We start from the raw sequence: 16,739 nt of genomic DNA, 5'->3' as shown, positions 1-16,739 counted from the left end.
AACTCGAAAAGCAATGTAGAACCATTAAAAACAAATTGCAGAAATATAATACTCTCCATGCAGTTGTCATTGTGCCACGTGACCCATTGATCGGTCTGAAAACTATTTAAGTCAACAGTGCTGTGCGCAAAAAAAAAAGAAAAATTGTTAACTGTGTCACTTCTGACAATGCTTGATTATTTTGATTTTGGTGTGCAGACTGTGTCGACATTAGTGGCAGTATGTGCAAGTTGAAGAGCTGAGTGCTAATTTATTACTCAGAATTCGGGAGATTGCCGGCAGTCAGTCAATATCATTCCATCGTTGCCAGAGAGTACGTACTGACTGGTACTGCAGATTTCAGCAGGTGAGTCAGGGAGTCAAGAAAGTCGATAACTTGTGGAAACTGCTAATGCAATCGAACCAACATTTCCTTAAATAGCGCCATTATAAATTTCTTAGAAAGGCCCATATGCATCTGCGACCGGCCCTCGGAAGTGAACAAATCTAAAAATTATGTTTTGTGACAGAACGTAGTGACACGACACTTATTCTGCTCGTTTATCATCATTTTGGTACACGAGCACAAAAGCCATATAGTACAGATGGAACGGGCGGGATTTTGGAAATGGTGGTTTATCCCAGAAATGTCTCGTCTGGCTCTCTTTACACGCTAGTAAATTCCTATAATTGTGAACACAGATTGAGGTAATTATGAGCAAGATGACAGAAAATCACGGTTTATAAATATTCCAGAAAAATCACGTCATGCTAATAACGGTAAGAAACAAGCAACTCTCACATTCAAGTTCTATATGTTTTCTATTTTAAAATGTTTTGTATCCATAAAGAAGTATATATTTGTAACACCATGCACACGTGAAAAATGAAATGGGTTGTAATAATTGCAGACTCCATGAAGCGTCTGTTGTTTGAACGCTATAAATTTCGGTATTATAGAATACTTGCAATGATCGCGTTCAATGAACTAAACGATATTTTAGCGCCCTGTCTCCTTCCTCAAGAAAGAAAGGCGCGAAAAAACAGGAACGAGAAATAAAAACACGAACGAGCGCAGACTTTCTCGTCTGTTTTTTTTTTTTTGCACTATTCTTTCTTGAGTATAGACTACCAACACGCACAGCATTCAACATATCTCTCTCCTTCACCTGCATGATATAACATGTGCAATACATTCTGTAGCTAGCAGGTATTACTTATTCAAGAGGACCAGTTTATTATTACATTCCATGCACGAAATATACCTCCTTTGACGTTCTTCAAAATCAGGGGCCCGTAAAAAGCATAATTGATTCTTTCTACCCTGCCCGAGGGCAAACAACTAAAAAAAAAAAAGTGTTCAATAGTGGTACGCCGATGCAGGTACTATAATACGAACTGCGAACTATATCAAATTTCTGCAAAGAACTACTTAAATATTTCGGAACAAAAGCATTAAGTTTACTTTTGTAATACGCTTTTGTAATCTATATTTTAATAGTTTGCACTGTAAAATAATTTACACCCTAACAAGTGAAAAAGCGTGTAAATATGTCTATAACTCACACCATTAGGGTGTCCGTTATATAGATAACACACTGAGGCTGTGAGTTATAGACATATCTACACCCTCTATAAGGAAAGGAAGGAGAATGGGTAATTTTCAGCGATTCACAGGCGGCTCTAACATCACTCTGCAGCACAAAGGGGAAAACATTCAGCGACAGTATAATATATGAAACACTTAAATACCTCACAAAGGCAAGCGAAGCAAAACATGCAATAGCATTCCAGTGGATACCAGGGCATTGCAACATTCCTGGCAACACAGCAGCCGATGAAGCAGCACGACAAGCGCACCTGAAAGATGATACGGCTCCGCTCCCAATATCAAAGAATGAATTACGCTGCATTATAAGGACAACGTCTTTCAACATGTCTAGAAACACTTCGTTTGACCAGAATTCTAAGAGCTCTGACTTATATCATATTGATCCATTTATTGAATTCAAATTTTCATTGTCATTAGATAGAACTATGGAAACGCTTATTCATCGATTAAGGCTAGGCACTGCCTACACAAAGCATTTCTTACACAGAATTGGCCGAGCGGAAACCCCCGAATGTGATTGCGGATTTGTAGATGAAGATATATATCACCTCCTTCTAGATTGCCCACATCACGACACGCCAAGATGCCGACCTAAATCAGCGCTAAGTAAATTAGACCGCAGACCTTTCAGTTTAAGGAAACTTTTGGGCCCTTGGCCAACAACGGCCTTGCAGAAGAGCGCTTTAAAAGCACTAAAGACTTTCTTTGAAGACAGCGGCATCGCTGGACGCTATTAGTGCTTTCATTGTTCTGTTCATTTCAATGTGACTCTATATATCCATCTGTTTGGGAATTATGTTATGTTGACTGCTTTGTTGTGACTGTATGTGCTAATATATTTACACGATGTATATACCACCCGCTGACTAGACAATGTGTTATTAGGCAACAGTATCGTTTGTACTTTTGAGACTTTCGACTACATAAGTGTGGAGACATTTGCCACGTATATTGTACGTACCCGCTGACCCGCTGACTAGAAAATGTGTTATTAGGCGACAGTATCGTTTCTACTTTTGACCCTTTCGACTACATAGGTGTGGAGACATTTGCCATAGTCTTCCTGTGGAAACGTTGCTTTATGAGTCCTGGTGCTTGGGTAAAATGATTATTTCATATGTAACCGTGAAGCCTGAACGATGTATGACGGAACCACCCAAGAGATAAGGAGTAGCCGGCGCCTTAAATTGCGCGCCAACATCTCCTTATATCATATCAATAAAAAAAAGGAGCATAGACACACAATCACAATCGGTCACTGTCACCGAACACTGTCATCGCACAGCACAGTGACACTTTACCTCCCCCTCCCCTCTCTCCCCAGCGTAGGGTAGCCAACCGGATTTTTTTTCTCTGGTTAACCTCTCTGCCTTTCCCCTTTCCTCTCTCTCTCTCTCTCTCTACACACTTTTTCACGTTTTAGGGTGTAAATTATTTTACAGTGTGGCTGGATATGAAGAGTTCAAAACAACACGTATTTGATGGTACACGCTGCATTATTTATTACTGATTTAGATGACAAGAACGAGAGCATTAAATCAAGTATTCAGTACAGAACAATAATAATCTCTTTCCACAATGATTATAGTTCACTGCATGGTGTTTCTCGGCCTGCATATTAAATCTTTGATTTTGCGTGTGCTTCTGAATGCGACAGCCGAAATCAGAAGCGGGGCCCGTTGGCGTCGGACAAGAAATGATACGATGAGCTAGATCAATAGGGTCCACCTACCTCTTGTCTTAACATAGTTTTCGAGTATATACAGCAAACAGTTCTTTATCATAACAGGTCGGGAAAATGAACATCTATAACGCTGATCTGAAAAAGTGCGCCTGCGTTTATCGTAGTATGTGTACTGCAGTTATGACGAATGCTTTTGTATGTTTTTCAACATATACTTCAATCGCTATGGAAGGCATCTAGTATGTAAGATACATGTGGAATATGCACCTACAGACATCACACACAAGAAAAACTATGACTAAAAACTATGACATTACAAATGCACAAAGGTTGATAAGTAACCGGAAAAAGACAACAGTGGATTTCGGAGTCGCGACTTTGTATCTACGGTTGTAGAGTTCTCATTTTCTTGATCATGCGTCAAGTTCTTGAATTATCCATATTGTTGGAGTTGGAAACATGGTATCGTTTGAAGGCCGTAGATTTTATCCCAATCCTGTATACAAGTATCATCTTTGCAAGAACTCCGCAGATGTCCCACAATAACTATGGTATAGTTCGCGAGAAATTATCCCGAAATCATTGCGAGAAGGGCGAGGAAAGCTCATCCAAGAAATCATTAAAAAGCGAGTTCTTGGATCTTTGATCTTGATTTTCTATCGCATACGCGGGGTATCAATTGATATGTGGCATCTTCAGCTCCGACACACAGCTTCTATTACCGCCTCACTGAAATAAACAAAAATGATGTTTATGTTTACTTGAATGCGTGACAGGCCGAACGTTCTTGTGCATTTAGTTTAAATTAACTAAGTTTCTGGTTATGATTGGCTTTCTGTTGTTTATCTTAGCCCCCTAGACTTCTGTGCAAAATAAGTTGCGCACTTTGGTGATGCTACCTGCCCAGTATCAGCTTTTTACGGTTGCGTTATAATTTGTTACATTTTGTTTATTGTAGGAAATTGCGTGACTTCTTAAGCATGAGGCAATACAACTCTCTTGTGAACTCTCGAGGAAGTCCGCCGTCACACAGCGTGAATATTGGTCTATAGTAGTGGTCCGTTTCTGGTGTGTTATTCTGAACACATTCGCCGTGAATGCTGTGGCTGTAATTGGCGCCACCGTCGGCTATTGCTTTTCTCTCAGCTACGTACACGGAACAGATCAACATAAATAAGACCTGAATAGCCACGGTAACGTGAAGAATTTTATGAGCAAGAAAATCTATGGGAAACTCTATAAGACGTGGTATGGTACAGCGGCACTGTCCATATGTGCACGTTTCAAAGCACCATGCATGTGTTAGCAAAGCGAGAAAAACAAAAGTTGACCGCACAGTTCTCAGTGTTCGTTGAACCAGCTAAGAAAATAAAAGCCTAAAGCGGCAACTGCCGCCCTCGTCATAAGCGTTTCGCAATGTTCCACGAGCTTTTTTTATTTTTTTTGTCACGTTGGCTCAGCTTTTGGCACGTCTCGTATCAATCATTTCTTGGAGTTTCACTGGTTGCAGGTGTGGTTTTATAGATCAAAATTTGTTTGCTATCCGCGTTTTGTGCATGCCCGTCACTCCTGCAAGTAAAAATAATTTAAAGAAGAACACTAAAAACAAATCTCCTTAAATGAGTGACGTAGCGTCGGAACAAATTTCTAGGTCAGTATCACATAAAAAATAACACTATAGTACTAATAACTTTACGCGACTTTGACAAACTGTTCACATAGAACGTAAACAAAATGTTTTTTTTTTATAATCTTAAGTGGCAGATGGCGGGATGTGGTCGATCACATTACTAAAAGGGAATACTATAGCACATGACTGCCTGCATTTCGACCCTGATATGCGTGCCGTCTTTTTTTACTGTAACTATATGGCAAATACAAATCACTAATTCTTTGAAGTCAGGGCCTTATTACTAATTGACGGATGGAAAAGAACATTAATTGATTGAATGAAACAGTTCATGAGATATTATGCGGCTTAGTGATGGGAATACGAAAGCCCGTGCAGGTTTTTCTCACATGGTTCTGAATAATTCATATCAGCGACTGATAAAATATCATTAGTAACAGGCGGGGAAAGAGGAAGTAGATGTGAAAATGTCTTTTATCCCGCACTATCAGACCTTTAATACAAATGATTCCTTTTGTATTATATGCGACACTTAGCACATAATAATCTCAGAGTGTTCCTAATTTTTACTGATATTTCGTTCGTTATTCTGTCCACTCGGAGCTTGACGTGTGGCTCAGAAATATTTATTGTTGCGCAGTTGTTTCCTTTAACGATCTATACAGACAGCCTTGTGTATATATAGGCTACTAGACTGGGAAGGCTTAGAAGTGAGGATCAACAGCGAATATCTCAGCAACCTGCGGTTTGCAGATGACGTTGTCCCGTTCGGCAACACCGGGTATGAATTGCAACAAATGATTGAGGGTGTTAACCAAGAAAGTGTAAGAGGGGGGTTGAAGATCGATATGCAGAATACAGAGGTAGTGTTCGATAGCCTGGCGAGGAAATTCATGATTGCCAGTGAGCCTCTAGAGTCTGTAAAGGAGCACGTTTATCTAGGTCAATTACTCAGAGGGAACCCTGATCGTGAGAAGTAAATTTACAGCAGAACAAAGATGGGTTGGAACGTATACAGCAAGCATTACCTAATCCTGGTTGGGAGCTTACCACTGTCATTAAAAAGAAAAGTGTACAATGATTGCACTATTAGCCCCGAGAACGAACACGGGCGGCGCTGCGAGCGCCCCTCGCGTGACGTCAGGACACGGACTCGCGCCTGTCGTCTGCTACAGTTCGGGCGTTTTCCGGGCGCTTTCTGCGGTGTTTTCGTTTGTTCGCCCTCGTTCTCTCTGCTTGTATACTTATGCTGGTCGTCTCAAATATATTTTTACGACGTCTTCCTTTGCGAACATTTATTCAAAGAGCTAATTTCTTAGACAACAATGCAGCTCTCGAAGGCAACGCTACAGTGCCAGCCGAAGCGACGCAGACCAGCCCATTGCGGGTTTTTCATACGCGGATAGACAATCGCAAAAGCATAGCCTATAGGAATCCAGTTATGATACCATACCTGCCGCGGTGCAACAAGTATGTCACAAAGCTGGCTATATATGACTTCTACAGCAGTTACGTTGGTTTTATTCCGCTAAAACAGGTTTGCTCACGACGAGTAGTTCATGGTATAATATCGAATTTTTGCATTTCCTCACAGAAACGCTCGGCAGTAGCACGGTGACTTAACTAATACTGGAGCTTAGATTCTACACGCCTCACTTGCTTATTTAACTGCTTGTCAACATTAGGCGGTTCTTCACGTGTTTATTTTTTTTAAGCGGCGGAAATTTGAAGTAAAGTTAATGAAGGCTTACAGCTATTTACAGAGTAAAAATAGGAATGTACCAATATATATTCCCTTTCCCGTGCTACACGTTCAACTCACCTCTTTAGATCGCGTTTGTTAATGATTAATAATGCATGTTATGTTCCTCTTTTTTTGTCTATGTTACCAAGTGTATATCATTTATTTATTTCAATGCCGCAGTGTGTTTTGCATTGTTATCGTGGAAATATTTCGCTGTGCTTTCATATATTGTATAACTGCAATGTTTTATGGCTACTATATAAATGTAATTTATATGGCGCTTGATGTGTTACCCCATGCAGCCATATTGTACCTAAGAGGGTGAGGTTACCTCAAGCCGCGTCTGTGCGGCTTTTTTCCCTCATCCACCTCCATTTGCCACTCCTCTGTACATGTGTGTGTGTAAATGGAAATTAAAAAATCAAATCAAATCAAACTCACTTGAGAAATTTACTGGTGCTTGTTGCTTGAGGAATATACATGACGAATCTGTTTGGCATACTGACACAGGCTGCTCGGCCTAATTTTTTTAGTGAAGTATGCCTGCTGGACCGCATAGCTGCAGCCAGAAAGCAGTAGAAGCGTCAATGACTAGTAGTATGGGAAATATTGAAGATATCGAAATTCCCCCTGTGGAGGGTCAGAAATCAAGTGAAAGTATATGCAAGGCTTGTGGTGCTTTCTTTATGAATGTTTGCGATTGGATTGGAGCAAACTTAAATTAGCCTGCAAGGTTCTATTTTATGTACCGACGAAGCGAATAGTTATCCGTTTTTATAATTAAATAACGCTGGATCGAGACATGGTGAGACAAAAGGTGCTTGAATTTTCCTTTTGTAGGCAATCTAAGCTGCGTGTAGTAGCTCGAGAATACTTTAGCCATTCCAGTTGGCGCTGTAAAAAAATGCTTTATGGTTTTAATTCGAAGTTGAAGTGAACTGATGGGTTTCGCGAACATAGCGTGCCTCGCCATACGGACAGTCGATTGCTACCGTTACGTGATCAGGGGTGTGCCATATTGTCGATAAAGTCTACTGAGGACCACTATGATACATTTCATCACTTTCAATTGAGTGGCTCTCGATCTAAACAACGAAACGTTTCTCTCAGGTGATTGCTACTATGGTGTTTGTGAATTAACTATGTAAATACTCTACATGACGCGCCGTCGTGTTAGCAGCCATGAGCAATTCGTTTTTTGGAGGCCTGTTTCAGAGGGGGATGAAAGTAGCAGCAAACATTTTCATAAGAAATGCGCGCCTAACTATTTTTTACGCATTAATGAATGGCCATATTTGAATAGAACCACACACCAGAGTAATAGGAATCATGATGACAGCTTCGCTGGGCAGTGTCTTTCTAACATCGGATAACATGTTGACGCCAATTACCAAATTTTTCTTCCACGTAAAATGCAATACCTCTCATAGCTAAATACTAAAGGAATGTTAAGTGTTTAGCGAAGCATCATACACAACTTCGCGCGTTGAATTTGCAGATATTCTTTTTTTAGTCAAAATTTACCGATAGACACGGCGCATATATGCATTGCAAAAACTAGTAGACCCCTTTAACGCTACTTAGCTTGCGATATCCAAGCAGCAAAGTTTCTCGACTCACACGCTTTTGAAGAAGAAACTGTGGTTAAGGTATGGCAGCTGAAAGAAGCCGACTTATTCTTAAATACGTACACGAAGGGAACGAGCGCGCGCGGCAGCCGAGCGAGCCGGAGCGAGCGGCGTCCTGGCCGTGACGTCACTCGCGAGAGGGCGCCATTCCTCTTTCTCGGGGCTAATACCGGTGCTAACGAATGGGGCAGAAACTTGGAGGTTAACAAAGAAGCTCGAGAACAAGTTAAGGACCACACAAAGAGCGATGGAAAGGAGTATGTTAGGCGTAACGTTAACAGACAGGAAGAGTTTGGTGTGGATCAGAGAGCAAGCGAAGATATAGCCGATATTCTAATTGACATGAAGAGAAAAAAAAAAATGGAGCTGTGCAGGTCACGTAATGCGCAGGTTAGATAACCGGTGGGCCATTGGAGTTGCAGAATGGGCGCCAAGGGAAGGGAAGCGTTGTCGAGAATGGCAGGAGTCTATAGGTGGGGTGATGAAATTAAGAAATTCGCAGCCGCAAGCTGGAATCGGTTGGCGCAGCACAGGGGGGATTGCAGATCGCTGGTAGAGGCCTGCGTCCGGCCATTGGACGCAAAAATAGGCTACTGATGGTGATGATAACAGCCCTGTTAAGACGGCCAAGGGAAGTCAAGCAAGTCAGTTTCTTCCGTTCAAATTTGCAACCCCACCGCCGTTATCGGGGAACTCTGACCACGGTAATAAATTATCGACAAAAACAAAACAAAGCAAAGCAAGGAACGGTACGCTAAATTGGATTAAGCGCAACCATTTGCGTCGACAGGTGGCATTAGTAACGATGCCAGGGTTGCCGAGAATTGAGGCGGAGCCTGATCGCGTGTCACCGAAAAGGCGCGGATTTCCCTCGCATCCGGCCCTTTCTCACACAGCGCACGCCGATAGCGAAGAGAAGAAGAACGGAGACGTGTACAGGCAGGCGAGCAGCCACAGCGAGCGGGTTTGCCTTTTTTTCAGAACGAGGCCTGCATGCCAATGCGATCCGCTCTTGTCAGCGCTGTCAACACTACGTTCCCCGTGTCTCTCCAAGGGCCTCCCTCCGCGACACATCGGTCTGCGTCGTCTCGTCCCCGCGGCACGCTTATTTACATGAGGCGCATATTTCACCCGGCAGGCTTCTATTCCGAACGAACTTCTTTTGACTTCGTTTTGGATATGGGCTTCTTTAAGTCGTTATCTTTCTTTCGTCTACTGGCGTTCGCTTGGTGTATATATATATATATATATATATATATATATATATATATATATATATATATATATATATATATATATATATATATATATATATATATATATGCAACACAACAGGCGGCCATCACTTGCATCCACTTGCACGTCAGAAGAGACGCATGGTGCTGGACTGAAGGACGAACGAGCCCAGGCGGTGCAAGGACAAGAAAAAAAGGGACCAATTTAGGTTAGGGGTGAATGAAACAAAACAAAACAGCGAAAGGAAAATACTAAAGTGCAGATTAGAACAGAGAAGCCGCCAGAGGAGAGAAAGGTTCTCAGAAAAAAAAAATATCGTGTTTTTCACGCGCAGAGACAGCACAGAGTGTCTGTGTGTGATAGAAAGAGAGTGAGAGAGAAGGGAAGGGATGTCGCTTAGTTTGGGGCCTGTCACTGCGGGCTTGAAGAATTTACGACGCGGACGCTGGCTCACCCTGGGACCTCCGTTCCGAAGGAGGGGTAGGCAGGGGACCGCTCTACAAAAAGCCTCCCCAACCAAACTCAGCGTGCGCGCCCCGCAATTTTCCTTTCTCTCTTTCTCTCCCTCTCCTCGTTTTGCCAACCGCGGGTTTTCGCCGGGAGCGTTCATCCACCGCCGAAGCGCACAGGGAGAGGAGGAAGGCCGCGCGAGAAGCCGTGCGGTCTCTCCCCCTCGGCAGGCTGTCGCAGCAGGCCTTGCCCCATCGGCGCCCCTGGTAGGCATAAGCCCGTCGATTATGCCCGGCTTGCCCGCCGCAGCGCACGGTGCACGAGCGAGTGCGCACCCCTCCTCCTCCTTGCGCTGCACGTTTGCACTAGTGGCGAGGACTACGCGTTTCCTTCCCTCTCCGCTGTGCCCGCGCAGTGGCGAAGCGAACGCCCCCTCGCGGTCGGGGCGAAGTTCGCAGTAGGCTCCGCCATCGGCAGGTCGTAGAAGCTCGCGTGGGAGAACCGTGGGCCACAGACGGGTGGGGAAGAATCTGGGGACCATTTGTAGACTTCTCGTGAGCGTTGTCGCCTTGAACGAACAGCGTTCAGTTGAAGTTTATTTGCAACAATATTGCGATCAGAGATCGGAGGGGATTATTAATAAACACCTTGAAAAGACATGTCCGCCTCACACAAATGGAGACATAACACTGTCAAAGAGAAAAAAAAAATGGAACTCATCGCTCGTTATTGATTTGATTGAGCTTCCCCCCTGTAACGCAGCGTGACTCAGCGTAAATGCCCACATTTTACAAACACACACACGCGCGCGCGCGCCCACGCAACCGCACTTACGGAGAGAGAGAGAGAGAGAGAGAGAGAAAAATATTTTTGTCTAGATATAATGAGACAGAAAAACTATCAGAACTGGGGTCCGCACTTGCTGAATCTGAATCTGAAGGCTGGAAATGTCGTTGGAAGCTTGTCAGCCAGAGGTAATAACTAATAAAATAATAATTAATAACAATAACTAATAATAATACTGATAACCAATAAAAGTTGTCAGCCATAGGTGATAACGTGTTTTTCATATACTCACTCATTTAACGCCACGACATTGGCAGAGCGCTTCACTTGTCATAAAAAGTGTGGTTGAATCGTATACTGCTTACGTTGTCAAGCTCTGCTTATCCGCAGGCTTTATAGTCGCCCATTTTTTTATTAATCATGCACAATTGATGTGTTCAAAATTACTGCCATAATTTTCTCCCATGCTCATAGCACTTCTTTCCTCTTTTATTAAAACATTCTGCAGACAATAACCTGCACCGTCAACGAAATCAAAACAGAGAGCGGCTGCAGAACATTAATTCACACCTTGCGTAGCCTGCTAGATGTATACACCAGTATGTAAGCCACGCATGATAATACATTCTGATTGTTAACCCATACATAGTATAGTGAGTCAGTTGGCGTGTTGCTTGTTGACAAGGTCACAGGTCCGACTTCCGGACGCGATGGTCGCATTTATTTTGATGTTAGTTGGATCATATAATAGCATTCGTGTCCCAAGATTTGAATACACGGCAAAAAAACTTGGGTGACATTTTGCAACAATTCCGTTTGTATTCCATTTTTCCCGCCCTCCGCCGTTGCCTAAGGGCATGTTACGCTTCCGCCATCCCTCGTATTTGCCATCTGCAGCGACGCGCGATAATAAATCAAGAAAGAAAAACTAAATTAAACGAAACAAATTACAGCCCATGGATTCTTTTCCTTCCGTTCTACACATTTCTTATCACTTGTGGCTTCAAATGGCCAATAATTACGATAACAAAGACTTCGTGTCATTTCCAGCGTGGGGAAGGGCAATAAAGAATGGCAAATAAAAAAAAACATTGTTACATAATGCAGCCATGGTTTTGAGGTATAATCCGGAGCCTTTCAATGTATGGCGTCTGTCGTAGGCCTTGTGCCACTTTGGAACGGTAAATCTACTTCAATCAATCAATCAACGTAGTTTTGAACGTGTCATTGTTAGAACATATTTCGACTGATAGCCGGGCATGCCGGGAGAATGATGCTCGAAATCTCGAACTTTTGCAACGTCTGCCTCTCCAAGCAGCAAATTTTCCTTGAAGAATGTGTTGCATAGACGACGGCATAAATTAAGGCAATATAGTCTTTGATGTTGTGCTATGTGGCTTCGAGGATGTATAGTGCAGTGGTTGCAGTGGTTCAAACTAACAATCTGTTACAATTTGCCCGGCAATCTGCATTTGCCTTTATTTGTTAAGCGCGCGGATATTCCTGGTTTTGCGTATGCCTATGTATTTTATTTAGAAATTGCAAAGACAATTAGCTTTAACTGTAATGATTAAAAAGTGTGTAAGAAAGCGGGAACGTGCACTTACCGTACTGTAGCGAACATAACGTGCAAGTTGTTTCAAGAAAGCTTTGGGGAATGTATTACATAATTTCCCTCATGCACATCTTTGAAGAGATTCCATGCTGCTTAATTTTTCAATGGACTTACTCATTCCCTTTTATGATTGTGAATAGTTTACGTTCTCATCGCGCGAAATTGCTGCATGGCTTATCATTTACCTGCTAGCAATTATTTGTGTTGCGTGAATGCCTTTTTCTAATTTACCTCATAAACTTCGCCAGATTAGTAAAAAAACATCTGCCTCCCTCTCCCACCCAACCACCTAAAAGCAACCAACAAGACGTGATTGTGCTTTATGTACGTATACATGTCTGCGCAATATGTATTTCCGCCAAGCCTCTTTTACTTTATTTACATCTGTCGAGCACGAGTAATCATGACAGTGCAACCATAAAACTAGTGTTATCCACTTGAACTTGAAATCAATAACGTGCCGTGCAAGAGCTAATTGTTGCATGAGCGTGTGCTATTTCTCGCATCATAACTGTGGCCTTCTTTTCTGCAGTTCTTGTGTTTAATAATGTGTGCGTGCGTGCGTGGGTGTGTGTCAGCAAAGGTTTCAGGGCGTGGCGCTGGCCTTGTAGTGGTTTCTGGCGACACAAATTAGTGTATCCAAAGGTCGCCTCGAGGTGTTGCAATGTGTACGAGTGAATCTCCCTGCACAAATATTACTGCATTTTACTATAGCGTAGAAGTAGCTTGCACATGGTCCATAAAATAAAAAGATGAGGGGTTTATTGCTTTCATAACCATTCGAAACATTCAGGTATGTACAAGAACTACGCGAGTCGCACAACATGTGTACCATTTTCTTTAACTATTGACACATCTTAACTAGCTCAAGGCTAGTTGATTTTATTTCGGGGCCCATTTAAGCCGAATCTTTCTTTGCCAATTATAATGGCTTTTCTGGAAATGCGCGTTAGATAAAAAAAAAAGGGGGGGGGGGAGAAAGAAACGCTCTTGTTGACACTATTGTGAATTGGCGATTTCGAATTTTTGATATATTGCGACGTGTTGAAAGTTTGAGAATTTCGTCGTTCCAGGCGCTCATACACCCGAGCCATAAAATTTAGAATTGGACAAAATAAACATGGACTATATAGCTTTCGGGCTGTAACCAAAAGAGTCTGTGCTATGGTAAACTCATGCATCACTTTAAGAATAATAAAAAGAAGAATAGTATTCGTGGATGAGAGCGCCGCACGTAAACCAAGATAAGACACCGATTCAAACATCGAGATATACGCGTGCCCATATACTGAGCACAGTCTGGAGAAATAGTTCTTGCACCACTCGATGAGGAGGAGGGAAGAGAAAAGTAGAAGGCAGGGAGGTTAACCAGAATAACGTCCGGTTGGCTACTCTACACCGGGGGAATGGGAAAGGGGAAACAAAGATCACAGGGAGAGCGAGTAGGGAAGGAAAGAAGAAAATTGCGGCGAGTTCGCTGGCGACGAAAGTGTGATTACGGGTGACTTTTGGCCTGTCAGTTTATATATATTATATATATCACGCACGCACGCACGCGCACACACGCACGCACGCACGCACGCACGCACACACACACACATTGGTCGAGCTGTGACGTGTGCAACATAGCTGGGTAAAGGTGCAGTTGATTGCTGCAGAGGACTAGATTGCGGCGAAATTGGCAACTAAGTGTCATAGCTTTGTTTCGGTAGATGGTAAGTGAATATTCTAAGGAAAACATTCTGCTGTGCAGTGGACGTAACGTAATTCATGATGATGACAATACCTGCACGACGCCTTGAGTGTGCGTGTTTCCGAAACATGGTGCTTCTACCTCGAGCGACTTGAGAGCGTATACTGACGCAGCCGACCAGTCTGTTACAGAAATTCTTCTTTATATTTAGTAAAGTTGACATTAAAGCTTTAAATACGCACTTTTCACAAAAGCTATCATACTTTAAGCATCCATGCAGAGCTTTTGCATGGTAATATCCGCCGAGCTCCATACGAGCGAATCTTGCATGTATAGGCGCAGCATTCTATCGCCTGCAGATCGGTGCGCGAGCAGCCATCGACGGAAAATAAGGAACAAACCAAAGAAAAAAAACACGCAGGACACGAGGAAAGTCACGCCAGCCTCATTGACGCGAACCAGACGTTACACAAGAGCGCGCCTTCTCGACGGTAGCAGACGAGCCGTGTGATGAGTTCAACGAACGAGGGAAAAACCGCCCGTTGTTTTTCTTCCGTCGTCTCCGCGACCGACTCAGTCGTCGGGCTCTCTGCTGGGGCACGTCGGCGCGCAGCCATTTTGGGCCGGCCGTGGTGACGAGGAGGCAGGCAAGGCGGCGCAGCAGCTCAAGCAGCAGCCGGTCTCCTTCTCCCCGAGCGCTCCTTCCTCCGCAACCCGGCTTCTTCCCAGACCCGTCGGCACAGCGGCGGCTCGGCGCGGTGCGCCTCCGCGTCAGTTGCCATGGAAACCGCGGTGCGGCATCGGGCGACGAGGCTCTCCCCGCCGCGATCGATGAGCACGACACAGCCATTGGACGCTGCCACCCCACCGTGAACCGACGCTGGGGGTGCGCGCCGTGATTCGACTCCCCCCGTTCGGTGGGCGAATGAGGCGAGGCGCCCGGGGCCGCGAGCCAAATGACGGGGAAGCCGGAGCTCCCTTCTTCCAGTCGGATGGCGGCGCTGGAGCGACGGCAGCGGGCACAGAGGGAAACAGTAGTAGCCGTCTTTTGCATAGTTGTGGCGCAAACTGTACTGTATCGATATATGAGCAAAACGACCACAGGAAAAGTTTAATGGCCAGTGATTGCCCCTATCGCGCTTACCCTCTCTTTGTTGTGTAATATATAAGGTTGTTGTAAGGTTGTTCAGGAGCCAACACGTGTGCAAGGACCTTGCCAATCTGTGCTTGTTCTGATATTTTTGCCCAGAATGTTAGCTGAATATACCGTTGCAGTTGTAAAAGGTATATCTGATCACGTACTTGTCAGTATCGATGTATCCATAGTCTCTTCCACACCACCTGAGAAACCTGTGAAGCGTTCCTTCAAGGACTACTCAAGCGCAAATGATGCAGCCATAATAGAACATATGGAAACCGGCCTCACCGACTTTAATGACAGTGATGTGATAGCACTTTGGCGCCGTTTTAGAAACATGTGTCAGTTCTGTATTGATAAATTTGTGCCTGATAAATACAACCTAGTCAGCAAACAAACACCATGGATGACAAGTGAAATTACCCACGTGACCCGCAAGATAAAAAGGTTGAAGAAAACACGCTTACAACTTGATCGACATAAAGAAATGAAAGGAAACCTTGCGCGTGCAGTACGGACCTCGAAGGAACGCTACTTCAATACACTACTACCAAACTTTATTGTTGAACAACCCAAAAAGTTCTGGAATTACTTGAGCGAAAGAAAGAAGCCAGTAGCACAAATCTGCATCGACGGATCAATCATTACCGATCACAGGGATATTGCGAGTCATTTCAGTTATTATTTTCATAGTGTATTTTCTAATTCTGGCATTAGTTCATTCGCCATTCACGCATTCGAAACAAATTTTATTTCATACACTGGCTTAGTTTCGATGCTAGTTAACCTAAAAACTATATCTTCATATGGTCCTGACAACTTTGAAAAACGTTTTTTGAAACACTTTGCTTGAAACGCTATTTCGTGCTTCGTTACTTGCTGGAAAATTACCGGATGACTGGAAGATATAGCCACAGTTGTACCAGTATTCAAGATGGGTGACTGTGCATTGTTAGAAAATTACCGTCCAATATCATTGACATCCTCATGTTGTAAACTGATTGAACATATTGTTGCCAATCAGATTAACGAATTTCTAGATAAAAATTCAATGCTGTTTAATTTTCAACACGGATTTAGAAAAGGCTGTTCAACAGTTACACAGCTTGTCACCGTAACTCATTCACTCGCCTCATGCCTTGATAAAAATGGTCAAATTGATGCTGTATTTTTTTATTTTAGCAAAGCCTTCGATACAGTTCCACATGGCAAACTAATACTAAAACTTAGACATCTTCAGCTTCCAGAAATATTGATCACATGGATAACAAACTATCTAACAAATCGCCGCCAGTTCGTGGAAATTAATAAGCTACATTTTAACTGTCTTCAGGTCAACTCGGGAGTTCCTCAAGGAAGTGTCCTAGGACCATTGCTATTTCTACTTTACATAAATGACATTACTACTGCAATTCATTGCACTGTGCAAATTAGGTTGTTTGCGGAAGACTGTGTGCTTTTTAGAGAAATCACTTCAACAAATGATCAAATTGATTTAAATAATTCTCTTGCTGGCATTATCGATTGCTGCAAAATGTGGAGAA

At 43.2% G+C, this 16,739-nt stretch overlaps 1 protein-coding gene and 1 long non-coding RNA gene across 2 annotated transcripts in view; one reads left to right on the top strand and one right to left on the bottom strand.

The window, feature by feature from the left end:
- The first annotated feature begins 225 nt into the window (after positions 1-225).
- LOC139059089 (uncharacterized) overlaps positions 226-16,739 on the top strand; it is a 99,185-nt gene continuing 82,671 nt past the window's right edge. The window contains exon 1 of the mRNA XM_070536990.1: positions 226-346. The gene's annotated coding sequence lies outside the window, so the exon portion shown is untranslated. The remainder of the gene's footprint in view (positions 347-16,739) is intronic.
- LOC139059096 (uncharacterized) overlaps positions 13,720-16,739 on the bottom strand; it is a 39,329-nt gene continuing 36,309 nt past the window's right edge. Inside the window, exon 4 of the long non-coding RNA XR_011513901.1 lies at positions 13,720-15,058. This is a non-coding gene — a long non-coding RNA (uncharacterized lncRNA). The remainder of the gene's footprint in view (positions 15,059-16,739) is intronic.

Source organism: Dermacentor albipictus, chromosome 4 (genome assembly GCF_038994185.2).
Source record: "Dermacentor albipictus isolate Rhodes 1998 colony chromosome 4, USDA_Dalb.pri_finalv2, whole genome shotgun sequence".
In the NCBI taxonomy this organism is placed as follows: Eukaryota; Metazoa; Arthropoda; class Arachnida; order Ixodida; family Ixodidae; genus Dermacentor; species Dermacentor albipictus.
The sequence above is the reverse complement of the archived record's forward strand: the minus strand, read 5'-3'. Positions and strand labels throughout refer to the sequence as shown.